The sequence below is a fragment of the Mustela nigripes genome, chromosome 4 (genome assembly GCF_022355385.1).
Source record: "Mustela nigripes isolate SB6536 chromosome 4, MUSNIG.SB6536, whole genome shotgun sequence".
Lineage (NCBI taxonomy): Eukaryota > Metazoa > Chordata > Mammalia > Carnivora > Mustelidae > Mustela > Mustela nigripes.
This window is the reverse complement of record NC_081560.1, coordinates 31,045,720-31,060,749: the sequence shown is the minus strand read 5'-3', so window position 1 is coordinate 31,060,749 and position 15,030 is coordinate 31,045,720. Positions and strand designations below refer to the sequence as shown.

At 37.3% G+C, this 15,030-nt stretch overlaps 1 pseudogene; it reads left to right on the top strand.

The window, feature by feature from the left end:
• The first annotated feature begins 13,173 nt into the window (after positions 1-13,173).
• On the top strand, positions 13,174-14,020 carry LOC132014961 (multiple C2 and transmembrane domain-containing protein 2-like; annotated as a pseudogene).
• The last annotated feature ends 1,010 nt before the right edge of the window (positions 14,021-15,030 follow it).

Genomic DNA, 15,030 nt, shown 5'->3' with positions numbered 1-15,030 from the left:
TTTGACAAGGGGATAAAGGCAATCTAGTAGAGTACAGATAGTCTTTGTGAACATAAAACCACTCTAAAAAAAAGGCTGCTGATATTTTTTTTCTTTTTCCTATTCCATTCTCTAAGGCAGTCAGTTTCTTGGAAATCTCTCCAGTCAGTCTTCATGCCCATTTTTATTTTGTGTGAACACAGATAGGATCATACATATCAATGTGTTTTACTACTTCAATAGTTACTGGTTATGTTAGTTATAGTTATGACATAAAGAATTGTTTTCAGTTTAAAAAATATTATTAAATGTATTTTAAATAACACAAGAAATATGGAAACATGCAATTAAAAAATAAGATACAGGAAATATCATCCATCTGTAAGTAACCAGCATTAACGATTGGCAAACATTATCAAGACCTTTTAGGCATACATGCAGATCTAATAATGGATGATGGGTAGCTAAAGAGAAAGATGACTAAATAGGTAGAAATAACTCTTTTAGAATGAAATTATACTATGGGTAGTATTTTAAAATTAAAGTATTTTAATTAATTTAGAGAAAATAAAGGGGAATTGCAGAGATTTCTAGAGTTAACACAACAGTTTTCTCACAACAGTTACTAAAACCAAAAGTATTGTGCTAATTAAAAGATTATGAAAATCATCCTTTCTGATGGAGGCATTAAGAAGTAATTAACACATATTCTCTTTTACGCATCTCCCCACATCATAGGTTTTGTTACCAACATTTTAATTTTTTCATAGTTTCTTACATGAAGATTCATTTAGTAACTTACTAATCTCTGTTTTGTTGGTATTTGTGGTCAGGTAGTTTTTTATAGGAAAGACTGAATTGCCTTTTGTTTTTATGTTGAACAATAACTTGACTGGTTATAGTACTCTTGTTTCATGGTTTTTTTCCCTTAAAATGTTGACTTTGTTTTATTGCAGTCTGTCATTGAGTTTTACTGAGAAGTCTGAAGCCAGTCTGGTCACTTCCTTTGTTTTAGATGATTTGTTTTTTCTCTCTTGTTACCTGAAATATTCTTTTATATTTAAAGTTGAATAACTTAACCAAGGAAGTTGGTTAAGTTATTGATGATACTCTGTATTAATATTTCTGGGTGGCGTAGCACTCTTTCAATCTGCAGATTCAATTTTTCCTTAAACTACAATTGTCCTGTGTTAGATTTTTCCTTAAACTACAATTGGCCTCTGTTAGATTTTTCATTCTTATAAAATTTCCTTTATTGTAAGATTTTCTTCTTCAGGGACACTAATTGTCTCTACTAATCACATTTCGTTGCCTTCTGTATTTCTTACCTCTCTAATTTATTTCTATTTTCACTTTTTCTGCACATCCACAGTGCTTATTTTCAGTCTTTCGATTAATTTGAATTTCAACAAAATCTGTTTTCTAACATGTCTAGTTTATTTTCTCTGATGGTATTATTTTGGACCACCAGTGCTTTCTTTACCTTAGCCATCTTCCCCCCGTCTTTTTAAATCTCATTCTAATATTTGTAGCCCTATTTTTGAAAAATTGTTTAGTAGAATCCTTGGTCTTGTTAACATACATATACTTCAAATGAATCAGTTTCTGTGATTATTTGCCTTCCAAATTGCATTCTTAGTTCATACCTAGCATGTTAAATCCTTTTATCCTTTTGTTTCTCCATAACTTCCTTTTTTAAGAAAAAATAGCAGGATATGAGAATAAGTATGATTTTACAGGTGCCATGTGATTTATTTTCATTTTATTTGTGCACTTGGACAGCTTTAATTAGCCCTTTAGTCTTCTGTATCGATGAAGTGGGGATAAAATTTACCTTTCCTGCCTTTAATTTTTACTTTTGTTATATACTAAGAATAAATTCTTAGAATACTTATAACTATTTATGTGATAGCAAAATTAAAATATTTTTCTTTTAATAAGTTTTTTGTGTAATTGGTTAGTATCTTCAGATTTTTATTTCATACTTTACACAGAATTATATGTATAATTTTTTGAAAAATAATGAAATGGTAACCATTCCTTTAAAATATTTGATTATAGTTTTGCTTAAAAGTATTCAAATATATTTCAAACTGCAACTCTTCATTTCTTAAAATTTATCTGCAAGAAATATTTTAGTTACATGCAGTATCTGAAGCAAAGATCTAATAATTTCCAGAAAGTATTGTCAGAACTATTCAGAAATAACTGCAATCTATCCATATAGAAATAATAAAAATACTGAAGTCATTTAGATTTTTAAAAAATTAAATGTGTTAGATGTGATGTGATTTTTTTTTAAAGATATTTTTTTTTTCTCTTCAGTGTAACAGAATTCATTGTTTTTTTGTACCACATCCAGTGCTCCATGCAATACGTGCCCTCCTTAATACCTACCACCTGGCTCCCTCAACCGCCCCCCCCACCCCGCCCCTTCAAAACTCTCAGATTGTTTTTCAGAGTCCATAGTCTCTCATGGTTCACCTCCCCTTCCAATTTCCCTCAACTCCTTTCTCCTCTCCATCTCCCTATGTCTTCCGTGTTATTTGTTATGCTCCACAAATAAGTTTTTTATTTATTTGACAGACAGAGATCACAATAAGTAGAACTGCTAACTTGAATAAGATGGTCATATTAAGAATTTTGATAGTGTTTCCAAACTAGACAAAATTTCTACCAAGTTTATGTGACTAGTCTCCCTCAAATTTTATAGTATATATAAGTTTCAATTCTGAAAAGTCTTTAAAAATCCATTTTTTCTTCAAAAGCAAAGACTGTTATCTTTTGGTATAGGGTGTTCTGTTTGAATCAGATGAAAACATTGCTGTGTGTCTGTATGTTCCCCTTATTGTTTCATTCAAATTTACTTTTCTGTTTCAGTTAAAATATTTTTAGAGCAGCTGTCATGCAAACATTTACTGACCAGTTTACTGTTTTTTTAGAGTTTTCTAGTCTTTTCAAGGTTTTTAATTCTCTCTACAAAATTTTATCTCAGAATTTTGGTTGAAAATTGAATTTAACAATGCAAATTTAAGGAATCCTTGTTTTACTGAATTTCACTAATATATTTTGCTTTCAATCTGCCTTATCTAAATAATGCTAATTTAGCTGGATTGTAAGCCCAATAAGGGCAGCAAACTCATTTCAAAAGTCAATAAAAATAATTATACTGAATTTTTTCCCTGAAGCTCTATTTAGGAAAGGTTTACTTCTTCTAGACTAATGTAAGTCTCTAAGAGCTTTTTGTAGTGATTTTTATCCCTGAAACTTTTGTGAAAACTGGAGGTCAGGAGTCAGACCAAGATACATACTTTTCTGTAGACATGCAGTTTGTTAGCAGCGAAGTAATTTTAAAAAATGAATGCATATTTAACATTCTGCATAACAGATGGCATCTGTCTTTCACAAATTTATTGATTCATGGTATTTGGACATATTTGTTTTTCAGATTAATTTAAAATTTATTTACATATTCACACAGAACATAATATAGTACACAAGAGGTTTTCAGCTGTTGATTAATAAAGAAATGTCATGATTTTCAAAAATTAACTTCAAGGATTTTACTTCTTGGAAAGGTAATACATGCGGATAACATTTTATTCAAATAATCTGTGGATTTTGTGATACAATTTATCCCTTAGAATGTATTATAATTTATAAAACACATGAGTATATATTTTCTTTCAAATCTATGCTATGTAAGGGTAGTACTTCCTAGTGTATTTGATATTAGTTGTCCTAATTTCAGATATTATTCAGTATTGTAGAATACTCTAATACACTATGCAATTTATAAATAATACATAATATTGCTTTGTAACAATATTTACAATATAAATCCTACTTATATTAGCACATGGATAGAATGCAATATAGGATGGTGGAAAAAAATACCAGTGTGGGAGTCAGGATGCTCTTGTCAGAAGTATAGAGGTGTATTCTGTTATTAACTTGGTCTGTGACTTAGATGATACATCTGAGCCTTAGTTTATTTAAAATGAAGTTTCTGTCCTGGATGACTCCTGCAGTTTTTTAATACCTGGAATATAATCTCATTATACAAAAAATTTAAAGACTCTTTTAAAAAACAATAAAAAACAGCCTTCAATTTAAAATGATACTTCCGAATTTCTGTTTAGTGTATGTCTTATTTTGTATTAAGTAAGCACTGCTTCACAAAATGTTTTTATTTGTATTGCTAGATAAATATTTAACTTAATTTATTCCTGGTTGGAAACAACCATAACTGTCAGAATAATCTATTTCAAAAACAGTCTGTCAGAAAGTGCCTTATGTAGCATTAAGAAGTCTGTGTTTTTGTGCTGAAAACTCCTAACTTTTCAATTCTATGATCTTTGCCCTCTCTATCTTGTCCACTTGCTATTAAAGTTATTTGCAAGATTAGATTTAAACTTATTCTTTGGGTATCCTTGGTTCTATTAAATAGAAGTTTCCAACCACACTTGGTAAGACCATTTGATTTCCATTGTCTCCGGGTGTTCAGTGGCTTTTGTTTTTGTTTTTGTTTTTTGGCTAAACCTAATCCAGTTAAGACGGAAGGAAGAAATAAAATTTAGCACTGTGTTGATACTGTGGTTTTAAGCCTTTTTTTTTTTTAAGATTTTATTTATTTATTTGACAAAGAGAGATCACAAGTAGGCAGAGAGGCAGGCAGAGAGAGAGGAAGGGAAGCAGGCCCCCTGCTGAGCAGAGAGCCTGATGTGGGACTTGATCCCAGGACCCTGAGATCACGACCTGAGCCGAAGGCAGCGGCTTAACCCACTGAACCACCCAGGTGCCCCGTGTGGTTTTAAGCCTTTAAAATTATTCATCATCGGAAGTTTTTGACTGTTTTTGCCATAGAACCACTAGGCCATACTGGATTTATCTTTTATAGTGCCATTGTTTTATGATGTGTGCAGGCTCCCCAAAGCTTAGGGGAAAGTCATAAAATCACCTGCCAGCTTTGCCTAGAGTATTCCTGTCCAGCCCTTTAGCCTTCAGCACTGCCCCCCCCCCCCCGCCCCGGACAAAAGACCCAACTATGCTTAAATGCAGGATATGAGCAAATCTAGGTTTTATTTACCTTCAGTGACTGTGTTTGTATTCCGGTAATGCTATCTTCCAGCTCTGAATAACTGTCTCTAAATGTCTTACTTCTTTTAACTTTAAAATGATCTGTTGTTACATAATTTATTTGGCTTAAATAGTATGTATGAGAACTATGTATAATAGTTGCCCTATTCATATTCCATCATTCCCTTGAAAATAAAAGACTTTAAAAAGAAGCTAGTTTATAAGGTCAAAATTTGTACCAGATGGAGTTCAAGACTGTTGCAATAAAGGGGAGAACTTGGACTTCATTAAAACAAAAAACAGGGGAGATTTTAAGCACTGGGGTGAGCTAAAAGAAGAGTATAGGAGGAAATTAGTGGAGGATTGATGAACGTTTTAGGCCATTTGTGTTTGCTGATTGAAGTTTACGAAGTAAGACTCCTGCCCTCTTTAATACCTGGAGATAGAGGCCTTTTTTCATGATGGTTGCATTTCAAAGGGTTGGCTCCCAGATCCTTGAGAAAGACACTTCTGGGTTGTGAAACTGGTAAGAAGCTGAGAGAATATTTACATCACAAATAGGCAAAGAAAGGATTGATAATTAAAAGTTTTCTAAATTAAATGCTCTAAGAAAAGGAAGGTCTGGGTTCTATCCTTAGAAAAGAAACCAGTCTAAAATTTAGTGAAGTTTCAGGGAATATTAAGGCTATCTTGGCCAAAGCTGTACAAAGGATGTGTTTGTTTTTTCTCTCCTCAAGGCAGGTTAAAAAAGGGTCCAGGAGTTCCTAAAGCTTAGACTTCGGGCAAGCCAAAAATAGTAACAGTTGAGCCTTGAGCAGCTGCTTCATTGTTCAAACCTAAATTGATTTTTTCTTATTGACATGGAGAAACTTAATCAGCAAATTTAAGCTATTGTTAAAAAAGTATTATATAAATTACCTGTAATACCTAGTTTGGAGTTGTCAGATATAGGAAACAAAAACCAGAAAAAACAAAAATGCAAAAGAAAAAAAAAGTGTTTTTCTTTTTGTTGGTTCCAAGAGAGGTTTCTCTTCCCACCCTGTGAAATGTTGATCATAAAGAAGCCTGTGCTTAGCATGGAAAGAGTCTACCCAGTCACAGTTTTGTCCTGTTTGACCAGAAAATTAATACAAGATCTTTGAGCTGGATATTTGGACAGGCAGATGCTCAGATGAATAAGAAGCTATAATGAAGAGAACTTTTCACTAGAGAAGGTGGAGATTACATTTCAGAAGAAATGGGCTTTGTGAGAAGAGTTTTGAAACCTAGGGGACAGAGGTATCAGCGGTGAAGCAAGAAAGTGAACGCACAATTTGCAAACCTAAAAAGTAAGACAGTGTAGCTTCCCAGCCACATATTGTTGTATCACAGTCTTACACTGTCAAGTATTTAATAGTTTTATGGAAATTTATTGTATCTCTGTTTATGTTCATTTGAATGATAGCGACATATATATATGTAAACGTTTGCGTATATAGAGCTATGTATAAGCGCGCGCGCACATACACACACAGACACACAGACACACACACACATGCTCCTTCATGTTTGTAGCATGATCTAAATATAAAATAGATTTACCAAAATAATTAATTAGGCTTTCCATTTATAAAAATAAATCTTTAGATAAATTTTGCATCTAGGTTATAAAATAGTTTTATTTAAATGTATAATATGTAGGCTATATATTTTGTTTTTTTATTTTTATACTGTTGAAGAACTTACTGTATTTAAATTTCTTTAATCAGAAGTTATATTCTCTGTAATACCACAATGTATTGTAATTGAAAGGTAGGGGAATATTGGGTTGTTTCTGGATCTTTTTCACGTAGGATGGCTAATACCTTTAAGATAGATTTGTAGCGCCAGTTCTAGGTAACTGAGAGAAATGTTTTGCCCAGGACTTACAGGCAATTAGATTTTAAGATCTTTGTGTAGGGGAGGTAGAGTAATCACTCATTTAAACAGCCTCTTAAGCATTTACTCTGAATTTGATTTATGTTTTAGGAAATGTGGGATAAATTACACGTGGCTTGTAAAATCCAGGTACTTTGACATTTGCTTTTATTTTAATATTATCTATAAATTTTAATGAAGTACATTTTGCAAATGATTTAATAATATTTAGATTTTTTAAAAAATAAGCTCTATTATGTCACTTTAAAGTATGAATTACACACCAAAGGAATTAAATTCTCTTGGTCCGCCATAGCTTCCAGCACTAGTTCTAGCACCTAAGAGGACATGGTTGAGAAATTGTATTTGGCATTTTACCTAGATGTGGATTTCTACTAACATCTTTCTTAGATGTAATCATTAATATAGCTGCTGTGTGAATAATTAACTGGCCAAATCAAAGGAAACTAGAATTTAGAGTGGACATGATCTTTGTGTTTTGCTCTGAAATAGTTTACCCGCATTCAGCAAATCTCATGTATATTCAGTTTTCAACTTTGTGAAGTAGGAACCCCTACACACACACACACACACACACACACACACACGAGTTAAAGCCAGAAGAGAGTAATGTCATGGTGTGCTGCTTTTTATAAATGAAAACATGCTTTTCATTTTTATACACTTAGAGGGACTACTTTAGTAGCACACTGCAGAATTCTTTGTCTAAGGAAAATAATTTTTAGAAACATATTATAGGAGAGGAAAATATGTGTGGATGTTTTGTATAGAAAAACTACTGTCCCTGTATTATATTACTTTTGTTTAGCCTCACTGCTGAACTCGCATATCCTATCAGCACTGGGAATTGTTTAATAAATCTCCAGCCCTGCTATGTATTGAGAATAGGGGTTATATGGCAAACACATCAGCAGTGGTATAAGTGTGCATCTGAAATGATTCAATGTAAGAATTGATATAATTTTGGGGCACCTGGATGGCTCAGGGGGTTAAGCCTCTGCCTTGGACTCAGGTCATGGTCTCAGGTTCCTGGGATGGAGCCTCACATCAGGCTCTCTGCTCAGCAGGGAGCCTGCTTCCCACCCCCCCTGCCTGTCTCTATGCCTACTTGTGATCTCTCTCTCTCTGTCAAATAAATAAATAAAAATCTTTGAAAAATAATTGATATAATTTTATTGGTTTTTAGTAGACAGTCTATATCTGAGAATATCTAGGAGATCAAGTTAATGTTGTTTATATTCTCTATTAATCTTAGTAGTATGGATGTTAATTCTTACCCTGAAAAATTGAGAGATACTAGAATGCTTCTTATAGTGGGAGTATGAAGCTACTTCATTGGCCAGTGGATGAATGGATAGGAAGGATAAAGAAAAATAGGTAAAAGGTGTAAAACCAGAAAATACACAAAAATAAATCTTGTTAAATAGTTTTCTGTAACAAATAATGTGTACCTAAATTTCTTTAATTTGGGCACTTGCTGTAGCTTTAATTACACAGCATTCTGATTAAGGAATACTTGGGGAGTTCTTTTATTTTAAAACTCAGTGAGCTAGGAATCAGAGGTCTCTGGTATGAAGCTTTATAGTGAGGAATAGATATTTCTATTAGTGGCTTGGGTAATCCTCTAATCTTGGTATCCATTTGCATTTCCTAATGTCGTAGAAGATACAGTACTCTGAGGGGAAAAAAAAAAGATTGATTCCATCTATCCTAGGTTTTAAACAATATTATGGCCTACATACTGGACTGCTCCCCCCTAAAAAAGGAAAATGGATGGCGTCTGGTGAAATGAGCCTAGATCTAGCCATGGGGCTTTGTTTTCAGGGGAATGTAATTTGTACATAGAGTTGAGTAACTGATGCTGGACTTGTCCTGACTCAGCTATACTGCTGAGTGTAGGAAGAAAAAAAGAAAAAAGAAAAAGAAAGAAAAGAAAACAAAAGCTGTAGTTCTTAGAAGCATGGGAGGTCTTTGCCAAGACTCAATGGTGATTGAGATACTGTAGCCAAAGAAAACAGACTTCTTTGCAGCAGCTGCCCCTTTCCACAGGATTATTACAGCCTGGGCTCTGTGTTTCTAGCCTGGGCCAACTAGTACTGTGTCACCAATCACCAAAGTCACTTGGATCTCAAGCAACAGGGACTTCCTCTTAAAATCTTTTGAACATAACACAGAAAGCATGTTCTATATATATATTTTTTTAACTGTGGTAAAATATACATAAAAAATTTAACACTTTATTTTTAAGTGGGACAGTTCAGTGGCATTAAATATATTCACACTGTTGTGCAATCACTGCTATCTATCTCCAGAACTTTTTCATTTTCTCCAAACTTTATACTCTTTAAACACTAACCTGGTTCCCCTCTCCAATTCTTCTTCCCCCAGACCCTGGCAGCCACCATTTTACTTTCTATCTCTTTGAATTTGACCACTCTAAGTACCTTATGTAAGTGAAGTCATATAAGAATTGTCTTTTTGTAACTGGCTTATTTGATTTTTGCATAATGTCTTTGAGATTCATCCACACTAAAGCATGTGTCAATTTCCTTCCTCTTTAAGGCTGAATAATGTTCCATTGTATGTACTGTCTATTAAATTTTATCAGATCATCCCTTGAAAGACACTTGAGTTGTGTCTACCTTTTAGCCATTATGATTATTGCTATTATGAACACTGGACATTACAAATATATGTTTGAATTTCTGCTTTGAATTATTTCGGGTAGATACCCAGAAGTCACTGTCCTTAATTTTTAACAGGAATGATTTCCAGCTTTATCAGCTACAGCCACAGTAGTGGTGGTAATGTTGTAAGTGCCACTTTAATCAAATTTGAGTGTAATGGATTTCCAGCTTCACCAAAAATCATTTCCATGACAGTGACAGCAAAGGGGATGGAACTACATTTCCAGATTTGAAAAATCCTTCAAGGACCCTATCACTACTGTTTGGGACAGTGAAATCAGTCCTGACTTGTTAACACAGTCACACAAATATATCGTGTTTTGTAACAAAGGCCAAATTTCCAATAGCCACACAAGTTTGTAGTTGGAGCAATGAGAATTATATATGCATGTGACTATATCTACATTTATCAACTGGCAGAGTTCGCACACAAGATATATCACAAACCATGTATAAAAGGGTAGTCTATTAAAATATTACTTTGAAGATATGCATTAGTCTGGATAGCCGAAGAAGCAGACAGTAAAATGGGATTAAACTTGCAAGGGTTTTTAAGGGAAATGCCCATGAATGAAAATGAGGATTGCAGTGGGCAAGGCTGGAGGTGCCATCAGACTTGGATACCTGTCTAACCCAGAGAGAAGGAAAAGGAAAATGAAATTGGGTGGAGACTTGGCAAACTGCTGTGAAGTTTAAGGAAGGTTCACCACAATGATTAGAAAGCCTCAAGCTAAAAGTCAGTCATCAGAGGAACCCCATGTCTTTGGGGGCAGCTCTGCCTTATTGTCACTGCTGTGCTCAGTGCCTGCAGGGTGCAGCACTTAAGAAGCATGATCTTGGCATCAATGTAGCGATGGATTTCAGAGTGCAGCAGCTGGGGGCCTTGGTCAGATAACTCCTATTAGTTGGAGATGAGCACAGCACATTCTCATGGCCTGCCATTGTGCTTATCCTACAGTTCTCTTCTCCCCAGTACAGCTAGGTACTTTACACTGGTTGCCTCACAGACTTTGGGAAAGTGTCAAGCATTCTGCAATTTTAGCAGTTTAATACTGTGCCCTCTGACAGAGCACAGGCTAATGGTGCCGTTCCTTTCTCTGCTACCACACCATCCTCTGGCTGTATCCAGAGAGAGATTGTAAACAATTGGATTGCCTTTTGAATTGTTGGTGATGTCTAATGAATTTGAGTGCTTTCTCACATTTTTATTGTCTGCCTCATTCAGTGTGCTCTCTTTGTGACAGTGAGTATCCATCTTACCATGGCCACCTGTTAGGCTCCAAAGAGCCTGTGGGCTGGTGACTCAGAAAGATAAATATGACCTCACAGGATGGTCTTTGTTCTTTTTGGACCCAGTTCTGCAGTAAACCGTACTGCTTGTCCGATGGAACCAAGCTGAGGTTTTGCTCTCCATATTCCATTAGCAGGTTGCTTTTGTACAGTGTACAAATCCCACAGTTCTGTGAAGCAGCCCGATGCCCTACTTCAGCCAGTGAGAAAGTGAAATCCTGATTAAGGTCTGAGCAGTAGCTCACAAGCTTCTCTGCTTATCTTTGTTTTTATGGTGTCAGTTCAGTAATGTTCTGTCTTCATCATACAGGGAAGGAGTACTGACATTTTCATTGTGAATGTTAACTCCCTCTTGTGTCTGTTTGAGAAGCCCACAAACTGATGAGAGGCTAGGAAAAACTATAACATCCAGTATGGAAGACAATATGGAGGTCCCTCAAAAAATTGAAAATTAAAATCCATATGATCCAGGGGCACCTGGATGGCTCAGTGGGTTAAGCCGCTGCCTTCGGCTCAGGTCGTGATCTCAGGGTCCTGGGATCGAGCCCTGCATCGGGCTCTCTGCTCAGCGGGGAGCCTGCTTCCCTCTCTCTCTCTCTGCCTGCCTCTCTGTCTACTTGTGATTTCTCTCTGTCAAATAAATAAATAAGATCTTAAAAAAAAAATCCATATGATCCAGCAATTCTACTTCTGGGTATTTATCTTGAGAAAATGAAAACACTGGGGGCGCCTGGGTGGCTCAGTGGGTTAAGCTGCTGCCTTCAGCTCAGGTCATGATCTCAGAGTCCTGGGAGCCTGCTTCCCCCTCTTTCTCTGCCTGCCTCTCTGCCTATTTGTGATCTTTCTCTCTGTCAAATAAATAAAATAAAATCTTAAAAAAAAAAAAAGAAAAGAAAATGAAAACACTAAGCCCAAAGGTTTATACACCCCTGTGTTCACTGAAGCTCTATTTACAATAGCCAAGCTATGGAAGTAACCTAAATGTCCATCAGTGGATGAATGGATGAAGAAATTGTCACACACACACACACACACACACACACACAGTGGAATGGTATTCACCTATTAAAAAGAATGAAATCTTGGCATTTGTGACAACATGGATCGATCTTGAAGGATTATGCTAAGTGAGCTAAGTCAGACAGAGAAAGATAAATATCATATGATCTCTCTTATATGTGGACCCTAAAAACAAAAAGACAAAAAACAAAAACAACAATAAAAAACTCACACCTAACTGAACAGAAACAGAAGCATGTGGTGGTGGGTGGGAGAAATGGATAAAGGAGATCAAAAGGTAAAAAGAAAACATATATATATATATATATGTATTTTTATGTATGTTATATGTATGTATGTATATGCATATAATTATGTATAGAACAGTTAATATTACCACAATTACAATCTGCAAATTTATGATGTATATTATCATCTTCATCATTTATTTTATTGTCTATACTTAATGGATTCTATGGGCGTCAGAATTTGACCTTTCTTCTTACTCCAGAAGAAGCTGACATATAACGAACAGTAAACTTTCTTTTTAGATCTATTTTAATATGTATAGTGTATATTTAGAACTTTCTATTCTTTTATATATTGTAGTTTCTCTTATTTGTATGAGAAATCATTTAACTTTGGAAAAGTGCATTGGTAGTTTTCTGTATTACAACAATTTATTTCTTCTTTGCACATATAAATCTTGGGGGATGATCTTTTAAAGGGGGAACTCTTTGGAGAGAAATGCATACAAATGTAGCTCATATATTTTCTGTGTGAATATGTTCATGTATAAATATACTGTGCTATTACATATGAGAACACAAAACAAAATAAATCAGGGCAGTTTGCCTTAAGGAAAAATACTAGAGAGATAGCATCCCAGTTTTCCAGTCTCATAAAATTAGTACAATTGTGGGGAAACTCAAAATGTCAAGTTCTTAGATTAGTTCATGTTTGATACAGGAAATCAGATTTCTCCAAAAAGTAAAAATTTAAAGTTTTACCAAATAGGATTATCCCTGGATTTAAGACTGTGAGCTTTCTAATTATAAAAATTAATTTGGTCTAATCTGTAGATTTCATGTTGTTTTCTCCCCACAGTAAAATAGTACATTCTTAAAAGATTCCTTTAGGACGGCGCGAGACGTGCCCCCGCCCCCAGCGTGTCCCGGCCGTTTCTGCGCGTGCGAGCAGCGGCCGCGGCAGGTCCCGGCAGGTGAGGGGCGCGCAGGCTCCTGGGCAGCCCCCGGGACGCGGCTTCGACAGGAGCCGCTGCGGTTGTTTCCCACACAGAGGAGCTCTCTCATGGAGTGACTTCCTGGGTCTTCAGGCAGCCATGGAGGATAAACCGTCTGTCTGGGGCTCTTTGAAACAGCGGACCAGGACTTTGTTAATCAACCTGAACAAGAGGAGGGTGAAAAAGAACCCGAACAAGCCCCTAGACCTACGGGAAAGGCGTTCCCTGGACCGCCGCCTCAGCCTCTCTGTCTGACCTCTTGGAGGCTGAGGCCTTGGCCCCAGAGGGCAGGCCTTAACTCTGGGCCCCAGTCGTCGTACACCTCGGTGCCCAGCAGCCTGTCAACGGCGGGGATCTTGCCCAAGAGCAGCAGTAGCTCCTTGAAACAGTCTGAGGAGGAATTGGACTGGAGCCAGGAAGAAGCCGGCTCCGTGTGGTGGAAACGGACTCCGAGGAGGCCTATGCCTCTCCCGCCGAGGACAGGAGGCCTTCTAGCAATGGCATCCTGGATCTGCTGCAGAAGACGCCGGCTGGAGACGAGGCCCTGGAAGAGCCAGAGAAGCTATGTGAAAGTGGCGATCTGAATGCTTCTCTGACATCCCAACAATCTGAAGAACAATCTATGTTTGGGGAAGCCAGTGATGGCTTGAGTAACCTGCCCAGTCCTTTTGCCTATCTCCTCACCATCCACCTGAAGGAAGGCCGGAACCTGGTCATCCCGGACAGCTGTGGGCAAAGTGAGAGGGCAACTGTGTCCTAGAAGCTGGCTGGCCTCCCCATCCCCCAATGCAACTGCTGTGCTCTGGTTGTCAGGCAACTGTTTACCTTAGAGGTAGAGCGCCCCCCAAGGTTCTGAGCCTTCAGTTGAGACCCAGAGAACACTGGCCTTTGGAGGCAGAGCTAGGGAGCTCTCCACAGCCGTGGATGGCCTCCTGCCTGCCATAGATCCATTTCCACTTGGTCCTAGACCACCTGTGCGGTCCTCCGCTGGTGATTTCTGAACGCTGGAGACACGTTTCAGGTCTCCGTGGATTTCCCTGGGAGATCCTGGTATAAACTGTGATACTGGTTTTGCCAGTGAAGAAACAACACATTTTGAGAAGGGTGAAGGTGTCAGGCGAAAGGTGTTTCGCCCACGCTGAAATCTGTGGGAAAGGCAGTGAGAATATGGAACCGCTGACACAAGCTGATGATGCCCGAGGTCTGCCCGGGGTGGAGGCCAGTCTTCCCACCTTAAAATCCCCGTGCTTATCAGCAATAAATACAAACCACTGTAGGCTGTCTCTTCAGAATACTGTTGACTTTCTGAAAAATTTACTGAAGGGCCAGCCTCCTAAATCGTCTTAAAGAGATTGGTGACAGACCCATCTTCAAAGCCTCAGAGATTAATGGAGAAGACCTTTGGGAGAAAACCCTGGGTGATCTGAATGAAAACCCTCCTGATCTCCAGAGTCCAGAACGGCTCGCCCGAGAAACTGTGAGATGGAAGCAGAGACTCCAAGAAATGGAGCAGGAGAAAGAAAGGCTTGAACAGTCAAACGCAGGATTCCAACAGGCCCTGAACGAGAAAGTCAGCCAGTTAGTACCAGTGGGTGAAAACCTGCTGAAGACCTTCCCCGGGCCCACTCACCTTGGAGATCATTTGGGTCATGTCAACTGTGAGGTCGAGGAAAAGAGGGAAACAGAAAATGACGATGGCCCCATCCACGGGTCAGAGGGTGATCTGAAGGGTGTCACTGATGATGCTGATTCCAACGTGTCCCTTCAAAGTGCTGAAGCGAAAAAGCAGGAACTAGCCAGACAATTGCAGGAAGGAAAGCAAAGGAATGAGGAGCT